The sequence below is a fragment of the Delphinus delphis genome, chromosome 5 (assembly GCF_949987515.2).
Source record: "Delphinus delphis chromosome 5, mDelDel1.2, whole genome shotgun sequence".
In the NCBI taxonomy this organism is placed as follows: Eukaryota; Metazoa; Chordata; class Mammalia; order Artiodactyla; family Delphinidae; genus Delphinus; species Delphinus delphis.
Window position 1 is genome coordinate 34529045 of NC_082687.1, and position 13760 is coordinate 34542804.

The window sequence follows — 13760 nt, forward strand, 5'->3', positions numbered from 1 at the left end:
TAAACTGAAGCGGGCTTAATGGGGTATGAGATGGAGCAAAGGAAGGTCTTAGGGAATTAAAGCGTTTACTGCACACATGAGCCAAGTCTCACAATTAATCATCTGAACGGACAGAGGTAGATCTCTCAAATGACACCAAAGTGATTAGGATAGCAACAGTACGCCCTGACAACACAAATCAACTGTCTCGATGGAAAATTCGGCAGTACCCGTGCGTTTCTTCACTCAAACTTAGTTCCAGGTCCTCTTAATCACATTTTCTGTGCCAAAACAACACAGCTGAGGAATTGAAGGGGATTCCACGTTGGTAATTAAGAAGTGTCCCCAACACTGACAGTCCCATCTTAAAAAGCAGTCCCTCTGCATTTTACCCGAGGAGCCATGGCCAGAGACTCCCTTGTAAAACGATGGGGAGAAATCAGAACATCACACACTATCCCTTTCAGCTACTGTGAACTGAACCGCGAGACGACCAATACCCCCGAGCACAGCGCGGACGGGGCAGCCCGCGGGGGCAACAGTCACAGGAGACAGCACAGGAGACGAAGCCCAGGCCCAGGGGCTCTGGGCTCCACCGGCAACGCCCAGGGGCCAAGGCTTATTACCTTTCCGGCATGTGCTTTCCGCCCTTCCTCCTGGCCGACGAACGTCCGGAAAAGCCGCGACGCTGACCCCAGCGCCCACGGGCATGATGCCACTGGCTCATGTGACCCCCAACGTGCCGCCCACCCAACGCCAAGAGTGCCAAAGTCGCCAGACCGGCGCCCCCGGTGCCAGCACAAGGCCCCGAAACACACAAGCCTAGGCACAAGCCCACGCAGCTCGCGCTCCTCCTTCTACTGCGCACGCGCCACCGCTCGCCCAGATGACGTCCACACGCCCAGACACTTCATTCATAAAGAGGAGTATGACGCCTGCAATTCCATCCTTAGCCCGAAGATGGTAGCAGAGGTCCATTAGTTCGTGGTGTTTGCACCCTTCAGAACTCCAATCACATGGGACATGGAAAGCTGTCCCACTCTCCCAGTATCTTGTGTGGTTCTTTCAGATATTTCCCAAGTGCTTTACATTCACACTTGTTGTATCTTGTATGTAAGTATTTCTACATAATGGAGATCCTGTATTTTATACAGGAGCTGCATACTAGACATAGTCTACAATCTGTCTTGGATCGTGAGTTTCCCAGTCAATTTTTGCGTACATCCAACCCATTCTCTTTAATAGCTGCGTCACATTATGTAATTTACATGGCCAGTCCGATACTGATGGACTTTTAGTTGTTTTCAGTTTGGGGGTATTCTGTTTGTTTGTTTGTTTGTTTTTGTCCTCTGTTATACATAGGCTGCAATGTGAACCTCTTGATACATGTGTATAGCTATATATAAATTTCTAGACATAGAATTTCTGGAATGAAAGAGATGCAAACTTAAAATATTGAAAGGTTTTCAATCAATCTAATCTGCCTAATCAACCTTCAAAAATACTCTATCAACTTATACTCCACTCACAGTGAAACATTTATTGGGTTTCTATTATGTGCCTGGTATCATGCTGGAGGTTGACAGTATGGATTTACATTTTAGACAATACCAAAACATGCTTGAGAGAGATAAGAGTGGAGCTCAGGTATAACATTTCCTCACAGTATCAGGCATAGGGATCGGTACCTGTTAGAAAAATTATGAATCCTGCCACAAGTGGAAAAGCAAAGAACAGCATGTCCTACAGTAGGTCTGAAGGTATAATAGCATACTAAATTCCATTGTTATTTATAATAACAAATGTTTTTTGTTAGTTTTACTTTTCAGTTTCTAGTTTCTGAAAGTATCTTACATACACTGTTAGTAATCTTCACAACCATCTGAGCTGGGTAAACTGAGTCAGGAAGGTCAGAATTATTGAATGAATGAATGAATGAGTAAAAATATCACTAGCTTTAATGTATCTGGGACAGTCAATAGTCTAACCAAGTTTCAATCCACAAGCATTTATTTACAATTCTGAAAACTTCCAATAATTACAAATGGGACAACAGTAGTCAATTACTACCTGGATAAAGCAAAGATACAAGTTAGCACAACCTAGTTTACAAACCTACAATTAGGCTCATTCAATTTGGTGCTAAGTCATAAAATATTCTTTTGCAATTTATGAAAAATATCCAATGGGCATGTAATGGCCAAAAAGTACAAATGATACAAATATCTATAGACATGACAATGTACAAATTGTGACATAAATCTATCGGAAACTAGAAAATCTACGTTGGTCTTATAGTTCCAGCTTGCTAAAAGATACAGGCTTTGGGTGGGAACACAAAAAAAACCCAGACCTGGCCATAACGGGGTTTCCAGAAAGTATGCGAACTAGCAAAGAGTAGGCCTCTGGATGGGAGTGGGTCCAACATGAGATGAAACAATGCTTTAATGGGTATGTAGTATGCCAGGACGGAAAATCTAGGAGCAAGGGATATATGGAGAATCAGACAGCGAAGTATTTGACACTAACAAAATCTACCAGTATCCCATAGGGCCTCAGGCACCATGCAAGGGTTTGAGGGATCCCAGTATTTAATTAAATCAAAATGTGACAATGGGAGGAATTAAGGACAGTCTCAGGGGTAGACGAACTGGGGATGTTACACCAAGACGTGTCTCAGTTAACCTGATGGGTTCAAAATGCTGGGACAAGACAATACCCTAACTGTAAGAATAAAGGTTTTGGTCAGGGTAGGGCCTCATGTTCCTAAGTGCTGAAATAGAGCTCTTTAGTTTCTTCCTCCTACATGGAAGATTCTTTTAGAGGTTAAGATGATGCTGAGCCTGCAAGCTAAAGTTAAATGGCTGGAACTAGGGAGAGAAAATAAGTTACATAAGCTCGGAACCAGGAAAAGCCTAACTAAGGGTTTGCCTAACTAAACAGAATTGAATGTTGGAACTGCATAGTTTAATAGGTAAACATTTTACTGATACCAAAATGTGTCTTCCCACACTCCCCCCAATCTCACACCGCCCACCCTAACCTGCAGTGGCTATGGGTCCCTTGATTTCCATGGAAATATAGGGGAAAGAGACACTGATCTGGCTTGCAGGTATTTAGTAAGTTGTTAGCCTCACATCACATACTAGTATCACGTAAGTAGGCCATCTGAAGTAGGAAGCTTAGGGGAAAAACCTTAAAAAACACTTAAAAGCTTAAGCCACATCTCTATACTAACAACACCTTTCACCATTTCTTCTCAGATAAGCATCATCCCCATCAGTGAAAAAACTCGTATCTCATAATAGGAAAAACAGGCCTAAAAATTAAATGTGTGTCTTTGGAGGTCCCATCTATGGGACATCTTCCTGGTACTAGAAAAGTCCCCAGAAAGATCAATCTTTGCACCCCTCCCTGAAAGCTTACCACCAAGGACAATGACTAGATCCATAGATTTCCTCCCTCAAACCAGCTTACCTCACGTATAAATCATTAGCAACTCGGCCCTTACTCACATTATCACAGTCACAAGAGTGGTTAGGGAGCAAAGCACTAACCACGGGAACTGAAACAGAGGCAACCCAGGCCAAGTTGGGCTGATGGCACATGTCTGCTCCTTACGCTTGGGTACATAATGTGACTCACCGCAATGCCTTTTTCACAGACCCCCTTTAAAGTTTCTCCACAAAATCCAACAGGTCAAGTTCGTTCATGATGCTTCAAGATAAACAATCGTCAAGAGAGAAACATGCAGTATGTCTTACAATGTTGGAGTCCTTAAAAATATGACAAGGAAATAACCATGTAGACAAAACCAGAGCATTTAAAAACATCTGTATTCTACAAACATACCAGTGAATGCTATTAATAAGGTAATATGACATAAAACAAAATGAGAACTATATGTAAGACTGTTCCCTTTAGTGTACAGAATTCATGGCAGTTGCTGCACTATCGAGCTACTTATATCTATGACTGTCTGTCCTGGTAATACAAAATGAGGCCAAAGTGTGTCAACTTGTTTCCCACAGAAACCACAAAATCTACATGAATCTCTTTACTCCTGTGCCCTTTCACCTTATCTGCTCCCAGTTCTCCACGAAATGTCCTCTTCCTTCTCTAATTATTCTCCTCTTCATTTTGCTAGGCCTTGCACCCAAGCATGCAAGACAGAGAATCCTAGAGGTCCAAGATTCTAGAGTGGCTGTTTGCAAGGGGCAGGAGATTACAGTAACTGCCACACTGTATATACTTCTGTGCAAAGAAAAAGGGACAGTATTCAGAATGTCTCTCACGTATAAAAGAGCTGGATGGCAGGATACCTGTGTGGCCCAAGGAACCAGAGGTAGCAAATTATGGGGAAAACAATGGCAACCAAAGGCTGGAAGAGGAAAGGTTTGCAACCAGCTCTGTCTCCTAGCTCTCTGGTATCTGCGTCCAACGGGCAGAGTCTATTTTGTGAAGCATCAAGCACTGAAAAGAAGACTCCTGCTGCTGCAAGGTGACAGGAAGTAACATCCATGAGGGTAAGAATGGCAAGATCAAGGCTTGTCCTAGAAACAATGCCCATAATGGAAAGAAAAAAGAAAGCAGAAGAGAAATGTAAGTCGCAAGTCCAACCCCTGGCCCAGCCTGGCCCAGCCCAAGGAAGGTAGGAGTCAAGGAGACGAAACTAAAAGAGAAGAGCCTTGGACCACAACACTCTCCACAAGGTACACTCAACAAACTTCACCCTACGCTTTAACCAAGTTACAAAAAGAGCTTCTTAATCCCTCCTTTGGCTCCTTAAAAGCTGCTATAAGTTCACTAATTCGACAGATACGATTTCAGAACAACCGTAATAGTTCAAACTAGATGGCTCTTGCCTTCCTAAGGATATTAATTACATAAGATATATACAGCTCTAAGTATATGATACATAAAATATAATACTGTGTAGGATACAGGTAACTGTTAGTAAATTATATTAATGAACGTCTGTGAGAAATGTTGCAATGATTTCCCTAATGTAAGAGCCTGGGGGAGGTAAATCTGTCTTCTAGGATTTCCTCCCCAGAGCTCAGAAATTCAGGTGTTGTTTTAGCTCTCCTACACTCTCTCCACCCAACCCCGCCTTCCTGTTGGGGATCGGACCTCCCTATTGGCTGTCTCATACCTTGACACTGCCTGCTTTGTGACATCATTCTCCTATATCATATAAGTGACCAGTGAGCAGTAACCAGTGACCTTTGTACTGGACACATGCGCCGTTCAGCTGCAGCCACTCAGACATCCTCTGCTGTTGCCTCCTCATCCCTTCTATCTGCAGTTGATGTTTTCTCTTCTTCTCTGACCATGTCAGGTAAGAAAAGAAACTTTTTAAAGTTTTTCGTTAGATTTATTTTGCCCCTACATTTACTAGTAGATTCAAAATAGCATGGAATAATGAGGGAATGTAACGTGTTGAACTAGAAGTCTGGAGACCTAATTTCAGTTCTGACTTTGGCATTTACTATCTGTGTGACTTTGGACAAATCACTGACTGTCTCACAAAGCCTGATTTTTCCCTTATCGGTTACGTTAGGATACTACATTGGTTGATCACTCTGATCCCTGTCTTTTCTAATATTGAGCCTTAAAGGGTACCCATGTAGAAAATGAAATCAGAGACTTCTCAAGAGTGTTTCAACAGAAACACAGAAAAGCCAGGTGACATAGAAAACTAGCAATATATAGCAAGATGTTTCATCTCTAATGGTCTCCCTCCACTAATATTTCGACTAGTTGAAAAGAGAAAATAGGGAGAGAGGATGGAGAGTACTGGGCTATATAGGGAGGCACCGAGTCAAACGTAAGGCAGTTTAGGATTGTTTTCATCAGCACAGGCCAACAGAAACCAAGACATAGGAAAAAATATAAGAACGAAGAGGGGAAGAATGGAGGAGCTCTCAAGAAAAACATAGTTTGCAATGGAATGTTGATGGGAACCAAAGATTTTAAATTAAAGCACAAACAGCATAGAGTGAATTCTGCTCAGAGCAGGGCAAAACAAAGTTGATTGTAGCAAGTCCTTATTTTAACAGACTAAGAGGAAAGTAAGGACAGAAGAGGGTATCACCAGGAAAAGCAGCTTACCAGAAAAGTCATACTCAGTGTTTTTTTTCTTTTATTGCCTCTCTGAATACAGTTGGCACTTGACAGTTACGAATGTAAACATTTTAGAAATATGTCCTAGAAATCATGTCCTAGAAATCATTTCCTATATACAAGAAACCAAAGCGGTTATCTAGGGGTCTGCTTTTCAATGTTTTATTCTTCCTAATTTTTAAACTATGTAGACGTTTTACCAATTAAACACTTTAAATGATATCTTCGAGATTGAATCAGAAGCACTATTTCCTCTGTGTGATACGTAGCTTCTAAGGCAAGGTTGCTTTTCATCTTTACAGTTCTTTCCTTCCTAACACAGAGAGCACATTGATCAACAGCCATCGTTCGTTTTTAGATCTTAGTTACCTAACAAGGAAAAGAAAAAGTCAAGCCCCACATCTCTATTTCCACATTGAGGGAATTCGCTGGCAGTCCAGTGGTTAGGACTCGGTGCTTTCACTGCCAGGGCCACGCGGCGTGACAAAAAAAAAAAATTCCACATTTATCTAGAACAATATTGCGGAGTCCTTTCGATGTTCTTACATTTGAAAATCTTTTTAAATTGGATTCTAGTGATGATGTTTTTTTTAGGTTTTGGGATGTCATCTTCTTGGATGTTGAAGATGATTAAAATCTAAGTCCTAGGATAAATACAAAAACCTTCTTGATACTTTTTAAGCTTCCTTTCTGCTTATTATATATTTCTATTCTTTGAAACATATATTTCTACCAGGCTGAATACCTGTTACTTGCTGGGTAAAAATATGAATGAGCACAATAATGAAATTCTTTTACACTTATTATTTTGCCATTGAAATACTTGTCTGCATATATTGTGGCTACCTATACATTCACATTGATTGAATTTTGTTGCTCTTTAGGCATTTTTACTGATATATCTTCTCTGTCTGTATGTATTGGCTAGGAATTCATTCAAAATCACCTTCTATCGTGTTTTTGGGTTAACAGTATTCACTAAAATACAGTGGGAAAAATTCACTTTCATAACATTGCATGTATGGTACAGAATGTCATTTGTTAGTAAACTCATTATGCTCTGATACTTGCCACATACCCCAGTTTTCATAACTATGTATTTCTTTTTCGTTATGTAATATGTTTTTCATGAATTTTCTTTGTCTTTCTAGAACTTATTGTATCTTCCTCCATATAAATCATACACAATATACCAGTTTATTCATGGATTAATTATTACTGCTATTATTATTGGTGGTGGTGTTATAACCACTTTACAGATGAGTAATCTGAAGTAATCAGATAACATTTTTCTTTCCAAAAGCACTTAAGAAATTCACTTTCGGGTAATCATTTTGAGGTAGGATGAGAAACCAGGCTTGAAGAGGGTAAAAATGACTCTTTAAATTTACCAGTTGGACTGAGCTGTATGTGAACTCTAGGTAATAGCGTGGGAACTGCACAAGCAAAGTGAGACACTGAAGATCACGAAGGTGACAGCCGTACTGTTTTCTAACGGACAAAAAAAAACTGCCTATAGTGTAAGTTCTATTTCTCCTGCTTTCTGGCAGTATCGTGCTCAGAGTAGCGTCCTGGCAAGGAAGTCAGGATACTTAGGTTCTGAAACCTGGTAAGGATACTAACATAATGAGAGAACTTGAACAAGTCAACCCGACCTCTCTGAGCCTCAGTTTCCTTCCTCATGAAATGAGACTGTGAAAATAAAAGTTCTCTAAGGACCTCCTAGTTCTAAAATGCTTCCAGTCTAGGAAACAGCATAGAAGTCAATACTAGTGCAGGCTGAAGGGAAAGATAGGGCAGGGAGAAGGTTGCTTCCAGCCTAGAGAACAATGTCTGAGCCATACCACTTGGGTCTTCTGCCCATCTGTGCCCAATATGGCAGCACAGGCAGTTAATACAGAAGAGTGTAAAACTGCTCAGTCCTTACAACCATCATAACGGTCTGATTTTTGGTTTCTCAGTAAGTATTGACATTAGAGGTGTCCTGATAGCAAGAACCTTAAGATAATGCTGTTCCTCAAACATAGTGAGAATTTATCAATCTCCCTGATGTTTTCATTACCCTCTTGTTCTTACAGAAAATTTCCAAAATCCATTTCTACTTGGAGCTCTAAATTCTCTGCAGCACTCTCTTCCTGTGGTGAGCAATGCAACCTCCCTGACAGGAAGTGCCTGCAACTTCTCCAGAGTCTCTGCTCCTGCCGTCGGTTCGGCATCAGCTACCGGTAGGTACCTCCTTCCAGACACAGACACACGTGTAGTGCCTACCTTCACCAACAGTCTAGCACAACTACGTTATCTGGAGTTACTGACCAGAGCCAGATCTCCACTTCAGCTGCTTCCTATCCAGGTGTTCTTGACTGGGACATCACAGGAAGCACTGAAAAGAATTCTTCTTCACTCGGAGACTTTACTCTGGCCGTCACTGACCAGCACACAGCTGCTTCCTCCATGTTTATGGCAGCCCAGTATGATAAAACTGCAGACCCCAATAACATGGTCCCTCTATATCCAAAGGTCCCAACGTGATCAAAGCCAAAGACAACAGAGCCATTAAGGGGAATCAGGTGCGGGAAAAGCCAAGTGTCATAAAGGCTCCCTCTGATCAACCCAGAAAGAACAAACATAAAGCTTCTGAGCCTATCAATGCTGCTCCCAAGGCCAAAATCCAGCCAAAGAATCCAGAGTGCCTGATAGCGGGAGAAGTGGCTCTATGCAATGCTGCAGTCAGTGACAGGGCTCCTGTGAACACGGCCAAGGGTTCTAAAGGCAAACCTCAGAAAGCTGCATCCAGGAAGATCAGCAAAACGAAGAGCCACGGGCAGGAAAAGACCAAAAGGACCAGAGGAAGAAAGAAGGCTGAAGAGAATAAGCAGTCAGGGAGCAAAGTCAAGGCAGGAGAGAAGCCAACAATTCCCCAGACGAAGCGAAAGGAACACCAAACTGAGCCTATCCAAGAGAGCTTTAAAAAGCCTCGAACCGCCCTACGCGTGCGCATGCTGGAGGCTGTGCGGGTTTTTCATGCACTGGGGGAGAAGAATGATAAGAGAACTGGGCTCTCCTCCTGTCGGGTCTTGGGAAATTCAAGCAACCCTAAAGACCCCCAGCCACCCTCAGCTATCCAGCCATGGCGGAATACCCCACGTGAGGGTAAGGGCCCTGAGAAAACTCAAGGCGAAGCCCAGAACCCAGACAGCAGTGCTGAAAAAGAGGGTCCATCTCCATCCCAGTATGAGCTGCTGCCTCCTGGGAACGTCAAGTTGATACCTCTGCCTTTTTCTGCCTGGGACAAGCCTCAAGCTCGACCTGCTCCTCGGAGGCCACAGTCTCCGGCCTCACATCGGCCTGCTGTTGCTGACCGTGCCCACCCTGCCTCTACTGACTCAGCTCAACCTGCTGCAGTCAGTTCTTCCCAGCCAGCTCCTGCCTCTTTGCCAGGTCCTGCCAAACCAGCTCAGCCAACTGTGACCAACCCAACCCAACCAGGTTGGACCGACCATACCCAGCCTAGTGTCCCTCCGTCTGCTGCTCCTAGGCCTGCACCCTACAAAACTTCATCATGCACTTCTCTCCAGTGGGAGCCTGTCCCCCCTGCTGTGACTAAGCGCCAGTCCCCAGCCAAGCTCCAAACCCCATTTCTACTCCAAGACTTCAGCAAGAAACCAGTTCCGTGGAGGGAACCCAATGTTCCTGAGCCAGTAATGTCAAAGCCCATCGAACTACAGCAGAGGCCCGAGCGGGAGGCCATGAAGAGGCGGGCCCAACAACAACGTGAGAATGCTGCCAAATACACCTCTTTGGGGAAAGTGCAATTTTTCATTGAGAGGCAAAAAGAAATGGAAATTGCTGACTACTACGGATATGTAAAGTAACAGCTGCTAGGATTGTTGGTGCCACCTTGGGGACCAGCTCTTCTTCCATATGTAGATAAGACAGGCATAAGTTTATTTATATTTTAAAACAATAAACCTGAATACAAAAAAGAAACAGAATTAATAGATGAGTAATAAACCTTTTGAATTCTGAGATGCTGCTAACTGCGGCGTGTTTTTTTGTTTTGTTTTGTTTTGCTTTTGATGGGGTTGGAATCAAAGTCTGCATGAGAAAGGAAGGACTGAAAGTTGGATGGGAGAATGAAGGAAAGGGGTAAAAACTGAGGAAAGAGGAAGGAACTTGGCCCAGGGCTAGGAAGGCCAAAAGAGATTTATGGATTTATGAAAGGAAGCAGGAGTGAGGATGAAATGGCAGAAGTAAAAAGCAGGGTCAGAGGTCAGGGTTGAAAGAACCAAATTTGAGTAGAGTTGAAGATGACAGAAGGTGACTCTAGGTTTACTAGGAGAAATAGAAAAAGTCTCTTGGGGAGGTTGGCCTTAAGTCTCACAACCACCAGATAGGTATTTAAGAAAACAAGAGGTTCAGGACACATCTCTGAAAGGTTTGAGTTGCCATATCCAGGCGTGATTATAGTGGGGGGATAGGGAAATCTACCAGAGAGGTGGCTAGGGCTCAGAGTTATCCTAGGGGCAGCTGACGACAGGGCCAGAGCCAAGGGAACTGCTGCGTCAGGAGGCCCACAAATAGGGCCTGGTATGTAAATTACCGTGTACTCAACACCTGAGCACCAGGGCAGCTAAGGCACTATTCAGTTAATCCTGGCAACGACAGGCAAGGCCAGTATTCCTGTGCCACTTCACTTAGAGAGGTGAATATAATCATCAAAATCTAGACGGGACAAATTACCTGGTTTCTTTAAAAATAAAATGCAAGGAGGATAAAAAAAAGTGAGAGAGACATGGAGGGAGAACCTAGAGATTAAATAAGACTTCAGAGACCTAACCATCAACGGCAAAGTGTGGACCTTATTTGGATCTAACTCAAAATTCTTAAAAACAATTTTTTTATGACATTTAGAAGACAACTGCAAATTTGAGCACTCACTGGGTATTTACTATTAAAAAATGATATTAAGGAATAAAAGTCCTATATTTTCAAGATACGTACCAAAAATATACAGCTGGAGCTTCCCTGGTGGCGCAGTGGTTGAGAATCTGCCTGCCAATGCAGGGGACATGGGTTCGAGACCTGGTCTGGGAAGATCCCACATGCCACGGAGCAACTAGGCCCGTGAGCCACAACTACTGAGCCTGCGCGTCTGGAGCCTGTGCTCCACAACAAGAGAGGCCGCGATAGTGAGAGGCCCGCGCGCCGCGATGAAGAGTGGCCCCAGCTTGCAGCCACTAGAGAAAGCCCTCATACAGAGACGACGACCCAACACAGCAAAAAATAAATAAAAATAATAATAAATTAATTAATTAAAAAAATATATATAGGTGTAATTACATGTTGTCTCGGAGCTGCTTCAAGATAATATGGAATGGGGTGAAACAGGTGGGGGTATAGATAAAACGTGACAGCCATCAGTTGGTAAATAATAAAGCCGGATGAGTTCATGGGTATACAAGGAACACTCACAGTATTTTTATACTTTTGTACATGTTTCAAATTTGTGATAATCGTTTAAAGACAAGACAACACTGCAGAAAACAGTCTGGCAGTGTCTCAAGGGTTAAACGTAGAGCTACCGTACGATCCAACAACTCTGCTACTACCTACACTGCACATCTAAAAGAACTGAAAGCAGGGATTTGAGCAAATATTTGTACACCAACGATCACAGCAGCATGATTCACAATAGCTACAAGGTGGAAACAACCCAAGTGTCAATCACCCGATGAATAACAAAATATGGTATATACACACAGTGGGATTCATTAAGCCCAAAAAGGAATGGCATTTCCTTACATGCTATAACATGGATGAACCTTGAAAACACTAGGTTTAGTGAAATAAGCCGGACATAGAAGGATAAATATTGTAGATTCCACTTACACGAGGTACCTAGGATAGGCAATTTCACACAGACAGAAAATAGAATCGAGGTTTCTAAGGGCCGGTGGGAGGGATAATGGGGTTGTTCCTGTTTGATGGTCACAGAGTTTTTGTTGAGGATGATGAAAAGGTTTTGGTTATAGACAGTGGTGATAGTTACACAACACTGTGACTGTAGTTAGTGCCACTGAACTGCATATTTATAAATGGTTAAAATAAATATGATTTATGTATATTTTACCACATTGAAAACAAGAGGAACAACTGAGTTGAAATTTCAATTCTTCCTTGTCCGAGAGTCAGTTTCATCGTCCGTAAAATTAGTAACTGTAGTTGTCTATCCTCTGAGCTTAGTGCAGAGTAAGCACTCAGTAGGAGGTATCAGTACTACTTCCACTTCAACAGCAAAGGATTGTTGTGAAGATTCACAAAGTCAAAGGATATGAAAGAACTTTCTAAAGGGCAAACCGCTGTACAAATCTTAACAAACATTAGGTGTTACTGTCTCCCAAGGCCATGGAACAGGTCAGAAGAAGGGTAATTCTTTTGCACTGGTATGTCCTACATGGGCCAAGAGAATATATGGGTTTCTCTACTGTATCAGAAGGTATTTGGATAAGAAAGCATAAAACTTAGAGAACAACTGTCTTTTACCCCGATGCTTAAACACGCTCAGGCAGCTGCTTAACATAAGTGCCAAAGACATAACGGACATACCTTTCTTTCCTTTTAGGCTTCTACTACTCTTACTAAAAATTTACTGCATTTTCAAAATACAGAACATGGAAGCTTATAGCACTTCTTAAGCATACCTAGAGCCTACTGCCAAATACTATAGTTCAATTCATATCTTTACTCTCATTTTGAAACAGCAATTACAAATGTGTATTTAAGGAAACCACTAGCTTCCCTTTTGGAACCCATGAAAGAAGGCCAGGATTCACCTTAGCATAAGATGATAACTACTGAACTACTATGAATTATCAGAGTATCAGAAAGAAGGTCATTTTCAATTACGGGTTCCATTTACCTCTGGCTTATAACAGCGGCGAGTATATGTTAAGTCAATAATCAGCCCACGTTCTTCGTTGTGTTCTTGGAGTTTGTTAAAAAAGATCCATGGGGGAGAAACATTCTTCTGGAGCAAGATTCTTTTCAAATCTCTGTCAGAAAGAATAAAATAAGAAAGAACATGCGTTTAAAATCCTTTATTATATTATCCATTTATTCAAACCCTGTGATGCTAACATATGAGCTTCAAAGTAAAGTCTCTTCCTCTGGAGTTTACAAGCGGTATTATGATCCTTTCTTCCAGAGAGATTAGACGGCAGAAAATAAGCTCACTTCTATATAGTTCTTTCTATCTTTGTTTATTTCATGTTGGTCTCCTAACCTGACTGTAAACTCCTAGAAGGCAGGGACCACATCAATTTTGCCTACCGCTGTATTGCCAGCTCAAAGCAGTTTTTTGTATTCATGGTACAAGTAACTGACTATTTCTTTATTTCTAGTATAGTCATTCCCAAACATTTACAAACTGAGATACATATTCCTTTCTTATAAATTACATTATTCTTCATTTAGAGTTAGGGCATTCCGTTGTTTTTTTTTTATTAATTAAGTAGAAAAGTAGGTTGTATTTATCTATGAATTCCATTTTGGGATAGCAAAAGAGGTAGTAAAAAGTATTTGCTATAAAAAGGGAAAATGGAGTACGACGGGGTTGAGAGCCAGGGCTCTATATGGTGAATTCAGGTTTCTGGAAG

General features: G+C 42.0%; 1 pseudogene; it reads left to right on the top strand.

The window, feature by feature from the left end:
• Positions 1 to 5220: 5220 nt before the first annotated feature.
• Positions 5221 to 9977, top strand: LOC132426238 (uncharacterized protein C2orf78-like; annotated as a pseudogene).
• Positions 9978 to 13760: the final 3783 nt, after the last annotated feature.